At 41.5% G+C, this 17,506-nt stretch overlaps 1 protein-coding gene and 1 long non-coding RNA gene across 2 annotated transcripts in view; one reads left to right on the top strand and one right to left on the bottom strand.

Moving 5' to 3' along the window:
- SOCS6 (suppressor of cytokine signaling 6) overlaps positions 1-2,974 on the bottom strand; it is a 21,160-nt gene extending 18,186 nt beyond the window's left edge. Inside the window, exon 1 of the mRNA XM_075826474.1 lies at positions 2,832-2,974. The gene's annotated coding sequence lies outside the window, so the exon portion shown is untranslated. The remainder of the gene's footprint in view (positions 1-2,831) is intronic.
- The window catches only part of LOC142651585 (uncharacterized), a 26,174-nt gene extending 8,668 nt beyond the window's left edge, over positions 1-17,506 (top strand). The window contains exons 2-3 of the long non-coding RNA XR_012847649.1: positions 2,704-3,076; positions 16,133-17,506. This is a non-coding gene — a long non-coding RNA (uncharacterized LOC142651585). The remainder of the gene's footprint in view (positions 1-2,703; positions 3,077-16,132) is intronic.

Raw genomic sequence — 17,506 nt, 5'->3', positions numbered from 1 at the left:
CACACATGGCGGAATTCCTCCGCAACTGTCCGCATCAATGCCGCACCTAATCCGGGTTGCGGATTACGGCTGCGGATCTGCACAAAATGTGCAGAAAATTGATGCGGACTAGCTGCTGCGGACTGCGGGAAAAGTGCTTCCCTTCTCCCTATCAGTGCAGGATAGAGAGAAGGGACAGCACTTTCCCTAGTGAAAGTAAAAGAAATTCATACTTACCGCCCGTTGTCTTTATGACGCGTCCCTCCTTCGGCATCCAGCCCGACCTCCCTGGATGACGCGCCAGTCCATGTGACCGCTGCAGCCTGTGCTTGGCCTGTGATTGGCTGCAGCCGTCACTTACACTGAAACGTCATCCTGGGAGGCCGGACTGGAGACAGAAACAGGGAGTTCTCGGTAAGTATGAACTTATATGTTTTTTTACAGATACATGTATATTGAGATCGGTAGTCACTGTCCCGGGTGCAGAAACAGTTACTGCCGATCGCTTAACTCTTTCAGCACCCTGGACAGTGACTATTTACTGACGTCTCCTAGCAACGCTCCCGTCATTACGGGAGCCCCATTGACTTCCTCAGTCTGGCTGTAGACCTAGAAATACATAGGTCCAGCCAGAATGAAGAAATGTCAAGTAAAAAAAGCAAGACGCATCCGCAGCACACATGACATGTGCATGACAGCTGCGGACTTCATTGCGGAACTTTGAATCTCCATTGAAGTCAATGGAGAAATTCCGCCATGAGTCCGCAACCAGTCCGCCACTGCTCCGCAACAGACAGAGCATGCTGCGGACACCAAATTCCGCTCCGCAGCCTATGCTCCGCAGCGGAATTGTACGCATCGTGTAAACGAACACTGCTAAATTAAAGTGAAAGTCAATGTAGAAACGGCTCCGCTGCGGATTAACGCTGCGGAGTGTCCGCAGCGGAATTTAAGTGCAATTCCGCCATGTGTGAATCCGCCCTTAGAGTTTTTATTTACTAAATGACGCCACCTGCAGGTATGAGCGTTTTTTTTTTAGAAAGCTCGGAAAACCCCTTTAATCAGACGTAACAATCATCGGTAAGGTCAAGTTCAGACCGAACCTTTAGATTCCACACAGATAATTTGCATCCGAGTACAGAACAATGCAAGTGAGTGGGGATTTTACAACAGCAGATTCGCATGCGGCTGAAAACAATTAGTGCAGATTTTCAATGCCCTTTAAGGGTCAGTTCACAAGTAGAGTAAATACTGCCTATTTTCCGCAACGGATTCCGTTGCGGAAAATTCACGGCATAACACAGTAACAGCAAAGTGGATAAGATTTGAACACATCTCATCCACACGCTGCGTATATGATGAGGAAATTGACCCGCGGTGCGTCTTTTTAATCCCCTGTCAATTGTATTTCCGTATACGCTGCATTTTTGTTGCGAGTTTTCCCCATTGAATTCAATAGGGAAGTAAAACCCGCAGCAAATAGCACGTTGCGTTTTTTTGCGGCAGAAAAGCAGCGATTTTGAATTAACTCTGGAAAAAAAAATAATAATCTTATACTTACCCAGAGTTCTGTGTTGTTGTCCAGGCTGGCCTCCTGGGTGACGTTTCATCCCATGTGACTGCTGTAGCCAATCACAGCCTGCAGCAGTCACATCGGATGCATTGCCATGGCTACGCAAGTATAAATATTTTCTTAGGTATTGTTTTCCGCAGCGGACATTCCGGTCGAAAAACTGCACCGCGATTTGGTGCGGCTTTTCAGCCGGAATTCCCTGCGGCAAAAACAACAGATTCGATGTGTGCTTTTACGCAGCCCCGTGTGAACATACCCGATGTCGCAAATTTCTTTCGGAATGGCTGTTCAAAGGGTCAAATTCACATGCGAACAACGACAAAATTCATGGCGGGAAATATTCCACTAAAACTGAACAGACAGTAACAAAGCCAATGATTTTCTGATTGGTAACGATAATGGTTAGGTCCATGGTGCTGGGATCCAAATGATGGAAATCTTCTCCATCGCTCAGTAACATTATAATTATAGTTCAGATCATTTGTGGAAAACGCTACAACCGTATTATGGACAAAGCTAAAAATCCCACATGTTTCTAACTACAGGAGCGATTTTCCATGGAAAACCACCATCAGCTTTCTTTGGGAAAGCGATTCCGGTCTGTGACCCGCTCATCTTGGACTACATAGATCTGCACGTGCTCCTCATCCATCCATGTACACAACCACAGGTAGTTCACTGGCATTTACAGTCAATGACTACAAGCAGAGATCTTGAAGAATCCATATACAAAGTAGATTTGAGAATGGTATAACTTTTTTTTTTATATAAAGAGTAAGAGTCATTTGCTGAAACTGGAATACCCCTTTAAGTCTGACAATGAAATACAAGTGTAAGACGCAGAAGTATAATAGCAACAAGTGGTCTGAACAACGGACAACTAAAAGAGAAGAGCCGCAAGCCCAAGAGCGGGGTGACTGCCCTCACACCAGGTGCCCCCTCACCTATGACAGCTGGGCACATACAGTACGGTAGAGCCCCCTGTTCTTTGTATACACGTCATTATGGACAATGTAGGTCTATGGAGAGTATACAGCCGCCGTTATATCCACCTACACACGAGAGCTGATCGCGTCCAGGAGCCCCATCATCCGTCCCCAGACTTGCCTGCCTCGTCGCCACTCTCACTACTTCCTCCACTCTCTCCCCAGGCCTCCTGATCATCACAAAGCCTTCTCAGCGGGCCTCTCCCTGCACCCCCCTGCGGTGTCCCCTCCCCGGCCTACCCCACAACAAGGCACCCAGCGAAAACTTCTCCGCTGCCCGGCTGCTTCCTCACCTCATAACGAGCCGCACGGATTAGTGTGCCTTTTCGTACCCGGCCTTTTCCAGCCCCTGTCACCGACCCAATCCGCTGCTCCGTTCGGCCTCACAGAGCCGGGCATGAGAGGAGGAGCAGGACTGGGAGACAAAGACTACAACTTCCAGCAACCCCCGCGGCAAGATGGAAAACTGTCAAACAATTGCAACTTTATTGAAACTAGTACAGAGGCTGACAGAGAAGACATCGGAATTAGAAAGAAGGTGATCTGAAGATTTAGAAAACTGAATTATTTTCTGTAACGTTGAGGACAGGGCGCGCAGCATCTATCTATCTATCTATCTATCTATCTATCTATCTATCTATCTATCTATCTATCTATCTATCTATCTATCATATATCATCTATCTATCTATCTATCTATCTATCTATCTATCTATCTATCTATCTATCTATCTATCTATCTATCTATCTATCTATCTATCTATCTATCTCATATCTATCTATCTATCTATCTATCTATCTATCTATCTATCTATCTATCTATCTATTTATCTATCTTATATCTATCTATCTATCTATCTATCTATCTATCTATCTATCTATCTATCTATCTATCTATCTATCTATCTATCTATCTATCTCATATCTATCTATCTATCTATCTATCTATCTATCTATCTATCTATCTATCTATCTATCTATCTATCTATCTATCTATCTACCTATCATATATCATCTATCTATCTATCTATCTATCTATCTATTTATCTATCTATCTATCTATCTATCTATCTATCTATCTATCTATCTATCTATCTATCTATCTATCTCATATCTATCTATCTATCTATCTATCTATCTATCTATCTATCTATCTATCTATCTATCTATCTATCTATCTATCTATCTATCTATCATATATCATCTATCTATCTATCTATCTATCTATCTATCTATCTATCTATCTATCTATCTATCTATCTATCTATCTATCTATCTATCTATCTCATATCTTTCTATCTATCTATCTATCTATCTATCTATCTATCTATCTATCTATCTATCTATCTATCTATCTATCTATCTACCTATCATATATCATCTATCTATCTATCTATCTATCTATCTATCTATCTATCTATCTATCTATCTATCTATCTATCTATCTCATATCTATCTATCTATCTATCTATCTATCTATCTATCTATCTATCTATCTATCTATCTATCTATCTATCTTATATAATCTATCTATCTATCTATCTATCTATCTATCTATCTATCTATCTATCTATCTATCTATCTATCTATCTATCTATCTATCTATCTATCTATCTATCTAATATCATATATCATCTATCTATCTATCTATCTATCTATCTATCTATCTATCTATCTATCTATCTATCTATCTATCTATCTATCTCATATCTATCTATCTATCTATCTATCTATCTATCTATCTATCTATCTATCTATCTATCTATCTATCTATCTATCTACCTATCATATATCATCTATCTATCTATCTATCTATCTATCTATCTATCTACCTATCTATCTATCTATCTACCTATCTATCTATCTATCTATCTATCTATCTATCTATCTATCTATCTATCTATCTATCTATCTATCTATCTATCTATCTATCTATCTATCTCATATCTATCTATCTATCTATCTATCTATCTATCTATCTATCTATCTATCTATCTATCTATCTATCTATCTATCTACCTATCATATATCATCTATCTATCTATCTATCTATCTATCTATCTATCTATCTATCTATCTATCTATCTATCTATCTATCTATCTATCTCATATCTATCTATCTATCTATCTATCTATCTATCTATCTATCTATCTATCTATCTATCTATCTATCTATCTATCTATCTATCTCATATCTATCTATCTATCTATCTATCTATCTATCTATCTATCTATCTATCTATCTATCTATCTATCTATCTATCTATCTATCTATCTATCTATCTATCTATCTATCTATCCAGCCATCCATCTATCTATCTCTAGATCCAAAAATCAGGCAGCACTCCATAGATATGTAACAAAAGCGTGTAGGTGCTTTATTAATCTATCAGTCAGGTGCAACGTTTCAGCTCTACCATAGAGCCTTTTTCAAGCAAGTTTTATTTCATTTTGAACAACTTTAGAATTGGTTATTTATTAAAAAGTTTTTGTTTTTCTTTTTGAGATACAGCTTCTATGTATCCTGGATACATAGAAGCTGTATCTTGCAGTCAAATCTGAATCCGTCAGGTCAGCAGGACAGACGGCTTCGGTGAACGCTGGTCCTGCTTGTCAGAGACAGCTAATAACAATCACAGAACTTATATGTGATCAATAACAGGTGGATCTTGCATGTCAGAGACAAGCAGGACCCGCTGTCTCCGAAGTCGTCAGTCCCGCTGACCTGACAGATCCGGGTTTGAGCACAACATACAGCTTCCAGTATCCGGTATACATAGAAGCTGTATATTAAAAAGTTAAAACATTTTTTAATAAAAAACATTGAAAAGTTGGTTAAATTACCATGATACATTGTTTGATTTAAAAAAAAAAAAGTGTTTGAAGGTTTACATAGCCTTTAACCCCTTCCTGCCGCAGCCCTTTTTCAGATTTTCATTTTCGTTTTTTCCTGCCCACATTCCAGAAGCCCTAATGTCTTTATTTTTCCGTCGATATAGTCCTATGAGGGCTTGATTTTTGCGGGACGAGTTGTAGTTTTTCGTAGCGCGATTTATTATGCCATATAATGTAGTAGGAAACGGTAAAAAAATTATTTGTGGGGTAGAAAATGAAAAAAACAGCGATTCCTCCATGGTTTTTTGCGGGCCGTTTTTAATGGAATTCACTGTGAAATTAAAACAACATGTTAACTTTATTCTCTGGGTCAATGCGATTACGGCGATACCAAATATATATAGTTTTTCTATATTTTACTACTTTTACAAGTAAAAACCTAAGTGTAAAAAATAAAATTTATTTTGTGTCACCAAATTCTGAGAGCCATAACTTTTCTATTTTTCTGTCGATTAAGCCCTTATTCACACGACCGGGTTTCCCGGCCGGGTGACGGCCGTTCATAAAACGGCCGTCACCCGGCTGCTGTAGGAACAATAGACCCCTAATGGGGCTATTCACACGACCGATTTTTTGACGGCCCGGGAAACCTGGCCGTCAAAAAATGGGACATGTCCTATTTTCAGCCGTTTACGGCTCCCATAGAAGTCTATGGGGCCGGGTAATACACGGCCATCACCGGAATTTGTCCCGAGTGATGGCCGTGTATTCCGTCGCTCGCTCCCACCTCACAGCGTAGAGTGCATGTGAGGAGGAGGAGTTGATGCCATTCGGACGAATGGCTACGCTGGTTTATGCACTGTGTGGCAGGGTTGGGGTGTACAGCAGGTGGAAGGAAGCACTGCGCTGGCTCCCTTCCCCTGCTTGTTTTAAAAGCGCCCTGGCCCGGCGACACCTTCGATGGCGCCGCTAGCAGCTGCTGCTGCTGCGGCTGCTACTATTGTAGCGACGCCACTATAGCAGAGCTATATCGCTATGTGCTGAGTACATGAATGGAGAGAAGTGTATGACGCTGGTTGGTCACTGATTGGTCAGCGTCATACACTCCTCTGTAGGGATGCACGATGCATCAAAACTTCGATACTGTTTTGATACTCTGCACCCCAAAACATTTCGATATCGTTATTTCATGTATAATGGTGGTTTCTCTTGGCTCAAATACCCACAAAATCTCTCTCAGACCGGAGCAGGCAAAACTAAATTGGGTATGATCCAACATATACCCTAAATAACATATATAAAGTACAGTGAAGTTTACCGCTCAGACGGCACTGGTAACAGTCCGATATCATTCAGTATGGGCTCTCTCCCAGAAAAATGCAGTGGACAGTCCGCAATCCAATGAGGGTGTGGATGGTAATTCTTATCCTTGTAGTTCCACCAAGCTCCTTATCGTCTCCCTCCACATTCAAAGAACTCCTGGTAGGAAAAGGATCTTATGTCTCTAATAGATGGAAAAAGGAAGACACATAGTGCAACACCCGTTATTTCATGTATTTCGATACTTAGCTGTGCGCCTGCACAGCTCAGTATAGTAACACATGAATGTATGAGAGCGGGGCTGCGGCTGTGTGATACAATCATTGCCCCGCTCCTGAGTCCTGATAACAAGTGAGCAGGGTCAGGATGATGTGATGCGGCCAGCGCTGCACTAATGAGCGGCGGCACTGAAGACCGATCATGGCGGGCGCACTACAAAACACCCCCCCTGTTCTGTCTTCAGTGCCTGAACCGCCGCTCATTAGTGCAGCGCCGGCCGCATCTCCTCATGCTGACCGCGCACGCACTTCCTGTCAGGAGCGGGGCAATGGCTGTATTACACAGCCGCAGCCCCGCTGGCGAAGATCAGAGAAACCTCTCCACCGCTATACCCGTGAATGCTGGGATCACAGCGGACTGCAGCATTCAGGGGAAAATGAGATGGGGGGGATGCCCCTTGGATCGCGTCACAGGAATGAGGGACATACCATATATGGGCAGACTTGAAGGACCCCAGGGCTGTCCTACCATATTTCCTGTTAGGGCATACTTAGGTATGTCCTAACAACTGCCTGTATACTATCCGTACACAGGCTAATGTACTGGCATATATCTGATATATGCCAGTACATTAAAGTTTAAAAAATAAAGTAAAAACATAAAGTAATGTTAAATAAAAAAATACACATACATCTTTTTTTACAATAAACATTAAAATAATTCTCAATACAAAAAAATATACACACATTCAGTATTGGCGCGGCCGTAATAACCTGCACAACTATTTTTTTGCATCATTTATGATGTGTACGCTGTAAAAAAATAAAATAAAAACTGTTTTCTATCACTTATTGTGGGGCACGAGGTGCGATGATGAATTTAACCTCCATGTGCCTCACATTAAGGCCTGGTTTACACGAGTGTGTGCGTTTTGCGCACGCAAAAAACGTGGCATTTTGCGTGCGCAAAAGGCACTTAACAGCTCCGTATGTCATCACCATATGATGCACGGCTGCATGATTTTCGCGCAGCCGCCATCATTATGACACTCCGTTTGGATGTTTGTAAACAGAAAAGCACGTGGTGCTTTTCTGTTTACATTCAGAGTTTGACAGCTGTTGCGCGAATCACGCTGTTCGCATGGAAGTGCTTCCGTGTGACCTGCGTGATTTTCACGCACCCATTGAATTCAATGTGTGCGTGATGTGCGAACAGCGCACAAATATAGAACAGGTCGTGAGTTTTTTTCAGCAGACTCACGCTGAGCAAAACTCACAGACTGTCTGCACGGCCCCATAGACTTACATAGGTCCGTACAACACGTGTGAAAAGCACGCGCGTCGCACGGACGTATATCATGCTCGTGTAAACGAGGCCTAATAGTAATTAAACCCATCATGTACCTTACACATTAACCCATTATGACTGAGAAACATGATGGGGTTAATTACTATTAATGTGAGGCACATGGAGGTTAAATTCATCATCACACCACGCGCCTCACATCAGAAAATGGAAGAACTTTTTTTTTTTTATTACTGTTGGCAAAGTATCGAATTGGTATCGAAATCGCAATACTAAACGAAGTATCGGTATCGAAGTCCAAATTCTGGTATCGTGACATCCCTACTCCTCTCCACAACGCCCACTTGGCCATATAGTAAAACACGCCCAGTTGTCCATTGAGAATGTCATTAGCATAAAGCTAAAATAGGTTGTAACTCCGTCAAAAATGATAGTTTTTCTAAATAAAAAACACTGCTGTAATCTACATTACAGCGCTGATCACATCATGTACAAGATAGGGCACTTATAATGTGGTGACAGAGCCTCTTTAAACTGGAAACAAGAAACAAGATTCTCCAAAGGTTTAAATGATAGAACAGACTAAGGGCAGATTCAGACGAACATTGCGTTTTTGCACGCGCAAACCTGGATGACGCGGCAGTCCATGTGACCGCTGCAGCCTGTGCTTGGCCTGTGATTGGCTGGAGCTGTCACTTGGACTGAATTGTCATCCCGGGAGGTCAGACTGGAGGAAGAAGCCGGGAGTTATCGGTAAGTCAGAACTTTTTTTTTACAGGTTCATGTATATTGGGATCGGAAGTCACTGTCCATGGTGCTGAAACAGTTTAACTCTTTCAGCACCCTGGACAGTGACTATCTCCTGACGTCGCGTACCGGAAATTTTTTTGCCGGGTTCGGCCAAAACGAGTTCGGCCGAACCCGGTGAAGTTCGGTTCGGTTGTCCGGGTTCGCTCATCTAAAAAGACACTCCGTTTGGATGTTTGGAAACAGAAAAGCCCCTCTAACAGCTCATCGCGCCCCCCGCAATGCAATCATGGGGGGCAATGGTTGCTATGGCTGCCTGGGGGCCTAATGAAGTCCCCCAGGTCCGCCATCTTTGTGCACCTAGTAAGCCTTACCTCCGAATGCCTGTCAGATTCATGATATACTGCAATAAAAAATATATATATATTAAAAGTAAAAAAAAAAAAACAATTTCCCCCCCGCAGATCGTCTATGCAGCAGTTTGCAGTGTACTGTACATTGCTGTGGATTTCTAGAATCTGCAACAAATATGTCATGTGAACGTGGCTTATCAAAGGATTAAAGTGTTTTGCCTGAATACGGGTACAATACAAAAAAATTATCCTTATTTAGGCTAGGGCTTATGTGGGGAATGGAGTCACAATGTCAGGCATTCTTAGGCCCCCTTCACACGCTGCAGATTTTATGTTTGCTGCAGAAACAATCCTATTCAGATGAATGAAACAGATTTTCAGTTGCAGAAATTTCTGCACCAAAATCTGCAGTATGTGCACGGGGTCTGATAGGGAAATGAGGCTCATTGGCATGGAGGCACTGAGGCTGACCATGTAATGGAGGCACTGTGGCTGGTATAGTTATGGACACTACTGGTTGGCTGCCCTGACACATGCGCTGTTTATGTAAGCTGCCATGATTGGTGGTAGTGATATTTTGTACACGCCTCTTTTTTTATTAAAATATGTACATGAACTAATTAAAATTTCTCATTACTTGAAAAAAGCTTTTGTATAAGTCAAAACGTGGTCTATTAAAGTTGAAAAAAAAGATGACGTTTTGCTGATGTCAGCCTCTATGTTATTATTGTATGGCACTGTAATGGAGGTACTTTGGTTAGCACTGTAATGGGGGCCCTGTGGCTGCCATGCACTGTAATGAGAACACTGTGGCTGCCATGATTATTGAGGCACTGTGGCTTGCTGTGCTATGGGGCACCAAAAAACAGATATGTGAACAGCTTTGCATGCTTCATGTTGGCGGGTATGGAGTTGATAGGTAATGGACTATATGGTAATAGGAGCGCACCTGTGGTCATATACAATGTATATATAGCACCAACTCTATATACAGTCCCTAGTAAGGAAATGCAGATTTACAGAAATACTAATTTTCACAAAGGGAATGTAACTTTCTTGACTGCAGAAGCCAAGTAACCGGACACCCTTTTTCCGGGTGTTCAGGATAATGCTTCCTTCTTGGTGGTCATCGTCCATAATGTACAGTGTTTGGGAAGCTGCTATTGATCGCATATATACACTAACTTTACTTTTTATTCATTCACTTGTAGAAGTCCACGTTAAATTTGCACTTCAGGGTCCTGCACGTTGTATGATTTTTGCATTCCTCTCGACATTTTAGACGTCCTGAGGGGGTCTGAAATTTTCATGTGTAAAATGCCTGCATTTCCATGCAATACCACACTGCCGCACGCCCTTCAGCAGTCCTTCAATTAAAGGAAAAAAGTTAGAGGTCCAGCACACGATACGATGTGAAAAAATACAAAACTGTTTATTTAAGTCAAAATTAAAACAAGAAATTAAAAAATCCCGGGAGAGAACGCCTACGCGTTTCGAACTTTTCAGTTCTTAATCATAGCTACTCTCTGATGTATAGAGTCTGTTTTTATGGATCAGATATTGGGAAAAACAAGGACGTGGGAGTGCTTAGAATTAACCCCTTCAAGTTGATTGGCTATTGGGTACACAGTTTCTTTGTACATTTTTAGCAGCATACTAAACAGAATCACAGAAAAGGCAATTGAATAAACAGTATAAAAGTGAAGCATTATATTGTATTAGATGCGTATGTACTCGCCTCTTTAGATTAACCTCTTAACGCCGAAGGACGGATATATCCGTCCTCTGCAGCTGCTAATTCGCGCAGGAGGACGGATATATCCGTCCTGTGATGGCGCGGGTACTGCCAGTGTACCCACGCGATCAGCGGCAGGAGCACAGCTGTTATACACAGCCTGGCTCCTGCTGCAACTGCCGGAATCGAAGTGCGCTCCGATTCCGGCAGTTTAACCCATTAAATGCCGCTGTCAATAGTAAAAGCGGCATCTAATGTGTTTGACAGAGGGAGAGAGCTCCCTCTGTCACCCCATCGGCGCCCCCGCAAAGAAATTGCGGGTTTCCATGGCAGCCGGGGGCCTAACAAAGACCCCCAGGTCTGCCTTCAGCATCTGCATGACCTAATAGATTGCCTGTCAGTTTTACACTAACAGGCAATAATGCTTTGTTATACTAAGTATACCAAAGCATTATATATGCGATCAGCCGATTGCATAGTGAAGTCCCCTGGTGGGACTAAAAAAAAAATGTAAATCAGTTAAATAAAGTTTAAGAAGTAAAAAAAAAATAATTACAGTGAAAATCAAATAAAACTTTTTTTTAGTTTTTTATTTAGTAAAAGTGTCAAAACAAATAACACATGCACATATATGGTATCCCCGGATGAACGGCGTCCAAAAAAACCGCAAAAAACAACGGCAAAATTCTCTATTTTCTCCCATTCCCCCCATAAAAAATTAAATAAAAGTTAATCTATAAGTCCTATGTACCCCAAAATAGTACTAATGAAAACGACACATTGTCCCGCAAAAATCAAGCCCACGTACGGCCACATTGACTGAAAAATAAAAAAATGACGGCTCTTGGAATGCGGCGATGCAAAAACAAGTAATTTTTTTCTAAAAGGTTTTTTATTGTGCAAACGTAGGAAACATATAAAACCTATACATATTTGGTATCCCCGTAATCGTGCCGACCCATAGAATAAAGTGAACATGTTATTTACGCTGCATAGTAAACGGCGTAAATTTATAACATGAAAATCAATGTTGGAATAGCGGCTTATCAATATGTTATAAGCATCTAAAAATGGTACAATTACAAAATACAACTCGTCCCGCAAAAAACAAGCCCTTATACGGCGATGTCGACGGAATAAAAAAAAGTTACGACTCTTGGAATGCGACCGTGAAAAAACAAGAAATAATCCTTGGTCATTAACGTGCAAAATGGCCTGGTCATTAAGGGGTTAAAAAATACAAAAAATACAATCTATTTATCTGTCTCTTGGAAAGTTGTGTCTTTTCACAAATTAGTCCATTTATAAATCAGGTGCTTGGATAGTGAGGCAAAGGGTGAATGTGCTGCCAAATCAAGCAATTAACCCTTTATGGTACACAAACTCATTATTATATGGGAAATATCATTAAACTTTTTTTGAAACCACGTTTAAGGTATCTATGTGGATTGGAAGAATATGGAAAGGGAAGTTCATTAGATGCGCGAATTAGCAGCTGCAGAGGACGGATATATCCGTCCTTCGGCGTTAAGAGGTTAATCTAAAGAGGCGAGTACATACGCATCAAATACAATATAATGCTTCACTTTTATACTGTTTATTCAATTGTTTGCATTATACTTTGTCTCCTTTTCTGTGATTCTGTTTAGTATGCTGCTAAAAATGTACAAAGAAACTGTGTACCCAATAGCCAATCAACTTGAAGGGGTTAATTCTAAGCACTCCCACGTCCTTGTTTTTCCCAATATCTGATCCATAAAAACAGACTCTATACATCAGAGAGTAGCTATGATTAAGAACTGAAAAGTTCGAAACGCGTAGGCGTTCTCTCCCGGGATTTTTTAATTTCTTGTTTTAATTTTGACTTAAATAAACAGTTTTGTATTTTTTCACATCGTATCGTGTGCTGGACCTCTAACTTTTTTCCTTTAATTGAAGGACTGCTGAAGGGCGTGCGGCAGTGTGGTATTGCATGGAAATGCAGGCATTTTACACATGAAAATTTCAGACCCCCTCAGGACGTCTAAAATGTCGAGAGGAATGCAAAAATCATACAACGTGCAGGACCCTGAAGTGCAAATTTAACGTGGACTTCTACAAGTGAATGAATAAAAAGTAAAGTTAGTGTATATATGCGATCAATAGCAGCTTCCCAAACACTGTACATTATGGACGATGACCACCAAGAAGGAAGCATTATCCTGAACACCCGGAAAAAGGGTGTCCGGTTACTTGGCTTCTGCAGTCAAGAAAGTTACATTCCCTTTGTGAAAATTAGTATTTCTGTAAATCTGCATTTCCTTACTAGGGACTGTATATAGAGTTGGTGCTATATATACATTGTATATGACCACAGGTGCGCTCCTATTACCATATAGTCCATTACCTATCAACTCCATACCCGCCAACATGAAGCATGCAAAGCTGTTCACATATCTGTTTTTTGGTGCCCCATAGCACAGCAAGCCACAGTGCCTCAATAATCATGGCAGCCACAGTGTTCTCATTACAGTGCATGGCAGCCACAGGGCCCCCATTACAGTGCTAACCAAAGTACCTCCATTACAGTGCCATACAATAATAACATAGAGGCTGACATCAGCAAAACGTCATCTTTTTTTTCCTCTTTAATAGACCACGTTTTGACTTATACAAAAGCTTTTTTCAAGTAATGAGAAATTTTAATTAGTTCATGTACATATTTTAATAAAAAAAGAGGCGTGTACAAAATATCACTACCACCAATCATGGCAGCTTACATAAACAGCGCATGTGTCAGGGCAGCCAACCAGTAGTGTCCATAACTATACCAGCCACAGTGCCTCCATTACATGGTCAGCCTCAGTGCCTCCATGCCAATGAGCCTCATTTCCCTATCAGACCCCGTGCACATACTGCAGATTTTGGTGCAGAAATTTCTGCAACTGAAAATCCGTTTCATTCATCTGAATAGGATTGTTTCTGCAGCAAACATAAAATCTGCAGCGTGTGCAGGGGGCCTAAGAATGCCTGACATTGTGACTCCATTCCCCACATAAGCCCTAGCCTAAATAAGGATAATTTTTTTTTATTGTACCCGTATTCAGGCAAAATACTTTAATCCTTTGATAAGCCACGTTCACATGACATATTTGTTGCAGATTCTAGAAATCCACAGCAATGTACAGTACACTGCAAACTGCTGCATAGACGATCTGCGGGGTTGTGAGAGCACGCTGTATATTCTCCTATCCGCAGCATTCTGTATTCAGCTGTGGATGTTCTACGGAAATGCGTATCAAAATATGCATGACAATTCCGTATGTTTACACACACATTGTATTAGCGATCGGCTTCACACCAATCAGCTTCTGAGATGTCACTATGACACGTCAAAGGGTTTTTAAAAGTTTAGTTACCCTTTAAGATTTTTTTCCAGGGACGCAACCAGCAAAACCCTGTTTGTAAACGTGACCTAGTCTTGTCATTACTCAATGGCTCCAGCACTAATAGAGCTACTAGGTCACGTGACTTGACGGACGACCCATTACTTAGGACGAAACATCACCCATGCCAGAAAACCCATTTAACCCCTTCCCAACATTTGATGTATCCATACGCCAAAGTCGGGTAGGGGCAGTATGGAGCGTGTTCACAGAGTGAACCCGCTCCATACGATGCCGGTGTCGGCTGTTTGTTACAGCCGACTATTCAGAGTAACGAGCGGCATCACGCTCGAGTGCTATCCTGCTAGTTTAACTCGTTAAATGCCGTGGTCAATAGCGACCGCAGCATTTAAATCGTTAGAAAGAGGGGGCGACCCCCTCTAACAGCTCATCGCGCCCCCCGCAATGCAATCACGGGGGGCAATGGTTGCTATGGCTGCCCTGGGGGCCTAATGAAGTCCCCCAGGTCCGCCATCTTTGTGCACCTAGTAAGCCTTGCCTCCGAATGCCTGTCAGATTCATGATATACTGTAATAAAAAAAATATATATATTAAAAGTTAAAAAAAAAAATTTTTTCCCCCTAGAGCATAGTAAAAAAATAAATAAATAAACATAATTGGTATCGCCGCGTCCGTAAAAGTCTGAACTATTACAATATATCATTATTTAACCCGCACGGTGAACGCCGTAAAAAAAAAAAAATTGTAAACACCAGAATCTCTATTTTTTGGTCACCTAATCTCCCACAACAAATGAAATAAAAAGTGATCAAACCGTCACATTTACACCAAAATGGTATTATTAAAAACTACAGCTTATCCCGCAAAAAATAAGCCCTCATACCACTTAATTGACAAAAAAATTAAAAACTTAGGTCTCTCGGAATTTGGCGACACTAAATAAATTTTCTTTTTTACACTTAGGTTTTTACTTGTAAAAGTAGTAAAATATAGAAAAAATATATATATATTTGGTATCGCCGTAATCGTATTGACCCACAGAATAAAGTTAACATGTTGTTTTAATTGCACAGTGAATTCCGTAAAAAATAGCGCAAAAAAACCATGGAGAAATCAATGTTTTTTTCATTTTCTACCCCACAAATATTTTTTCCCACGTTTCCTAGTACATTGTATGCCAAAATAAATGGTGCTACGAAAAACTACAACTCGTCCCGCAAAAATCAAGCCCTCATAGTACTATTTTGACGGAAAAATAAAGACGTTATGGCTTTTGGAAGGTGGGGAGGAAAAAATGAAAATTTGAAAAAGGGCTGCGGCGGGAAGGGGTTAATACACCCAAATAATTCTGAATATATTTCTGTACTTCATTTGGATTAGCAGATAAATACTATTTGTAATATCTTTGCATCAAAAGGCAACAAATAGAAAATAGTTTCTCTTGTTTATTTTTGAAAATATTTTTTTTTAAATCATCGTAGAAGACAGTTTAGAAACGGGAATAATGATATAAGTTTAAAGAAGCCGAAAACCCTTCAAGATCTTGTTTGCAAGCTGTCCTAGCCATGTAACTGATTAAATTGCTGCACAAAGCCATCCGTGTTCTGGGAGAGGAAACTGACGAGAATCATTTGATTATTTCGCTTAAGAATTTTTGTAACTTCTGACTGTTCCCTTTCTAAATTTATTTTACAGCCAGGCACCAAAGCTACATGAACCCTCTAATGTTTTACTTCTGAATCCTCAATTTCTTGCATATTTATTAAGTACTGCTTGCCATAGACAGTCATTGAAAAAGCCCCAAAGGAAACAAACAGCCTTGCAGCTACGGTCTTCTTTTCTCCACCTTTGTTTGGACACTTTTATCATATTATACATTAATCCTGATGCCGCTCGCAATGTCGAACCATCAAGTTATGTAGAAACTCCTAAATGACCAGCACATAATGACTCAGAAGAACAAAATATCAATAAAAAAGCAATGCAAAATGGAAATCCCTTACATACATATCGTATGGCTTCCACTGGCTTGTGGACTCTACTGCCTGAAGATGCCATCTGGGGGTCTTAATAACTTGTTCGGAATGTGTCGTCAACTGATCCGTCTTTGCCAGGGTGTGACATTAGCCCTATGTGCCTTGAGATATGTCAGTACCTTCATGGGCTACCAGTCACATGACAAATGTGCTAAATGAGATCAATCCAAATTCATTACCATTCAGTTTCAGGTGTATGATTTCTAAGATGACTGAGAAAATTTAGGACGAGGGACGACTAGGCCCGAGGAAGCATAAGGTGGGCCAGGGCGTCCCCGATGAGTTTGGTTAGAGGAAGCAAGGGATATAAAATGGTGCTGGCCGCATGGCCAATGGCACCAGCATGGCTGGAGGGGGAGGGTGAACTCATTGTTCACTGTGAGATAAGTGTAGAAAGGGGAGTGATAGTGGAAAGAACTATAGGAGGCATAGGTAATGAGGTTAGGGGAGCAGGATAAGGGTTTATAAGTCCAGAAAGCAGGGGGAGGTAGGGCAGTACTTACCAGGAGAAGCAAAGTGTACTTACCAGGAGAAGTAAAAGAACCACACAACCCTCCCTTGTTAGAAATGGAACCGTCCCAAAAGAAGTCGTTTGGCGAGGTTGTCGCTGGAATGGAGCTGGTGGCTACTGCTGGAGCAAGTCCAAGGCGGAAGACCGTGGTCTCCAAGCATCTTCGGGATTCCATTAGGCCGGGTAAGTCGGTCCCATACCGTAAGCGTTCTTCTCTGGCCCCCTGCCCCACGCCAGTCCCAAGGGCCCCATTATTCTTCCTCCCACCCCATCTCAGCCCAATTTTTCCCAAACAACCCCCCCTCACAACATGTAACCATGTCACCCCCACTCACATAGGTTCCCTGCCACCCCCCAGCAGGGTTTTATTCTTTTAATGGGCCGCAGGTACACAGGGAGGGTAAATTTCAAGGTGGCCCTATGGGCATGCTAAACCCACACCAATTTAATAGTGTCCCCGGTAGTTTCTGGGAAGCCAGCGCAGACCCGGTAAGCCAGAGGTACAACGGCAATTAGGATCAG

This window comes from Rhinoderma darwinii, chromosome 5 (genome assembly GCF_050947455.1).
Source record: "Rhinoderma darwinii isolate aRhiDar2 chromosome 5, aRhiDar2.hap1, whole genome shotgun sequence".
Taxonomy (NCBI): Eukaryota; Metazoa; Chordata; class Amphibia; order Anura; family Rhinodermatidae; genus Rhinoderma; species Rhinoderma darwinii.
Note: the sequence above shows the minus strand (reverse complement) of the source record. Positions and strands in the feature narration are given on the sequence as shown.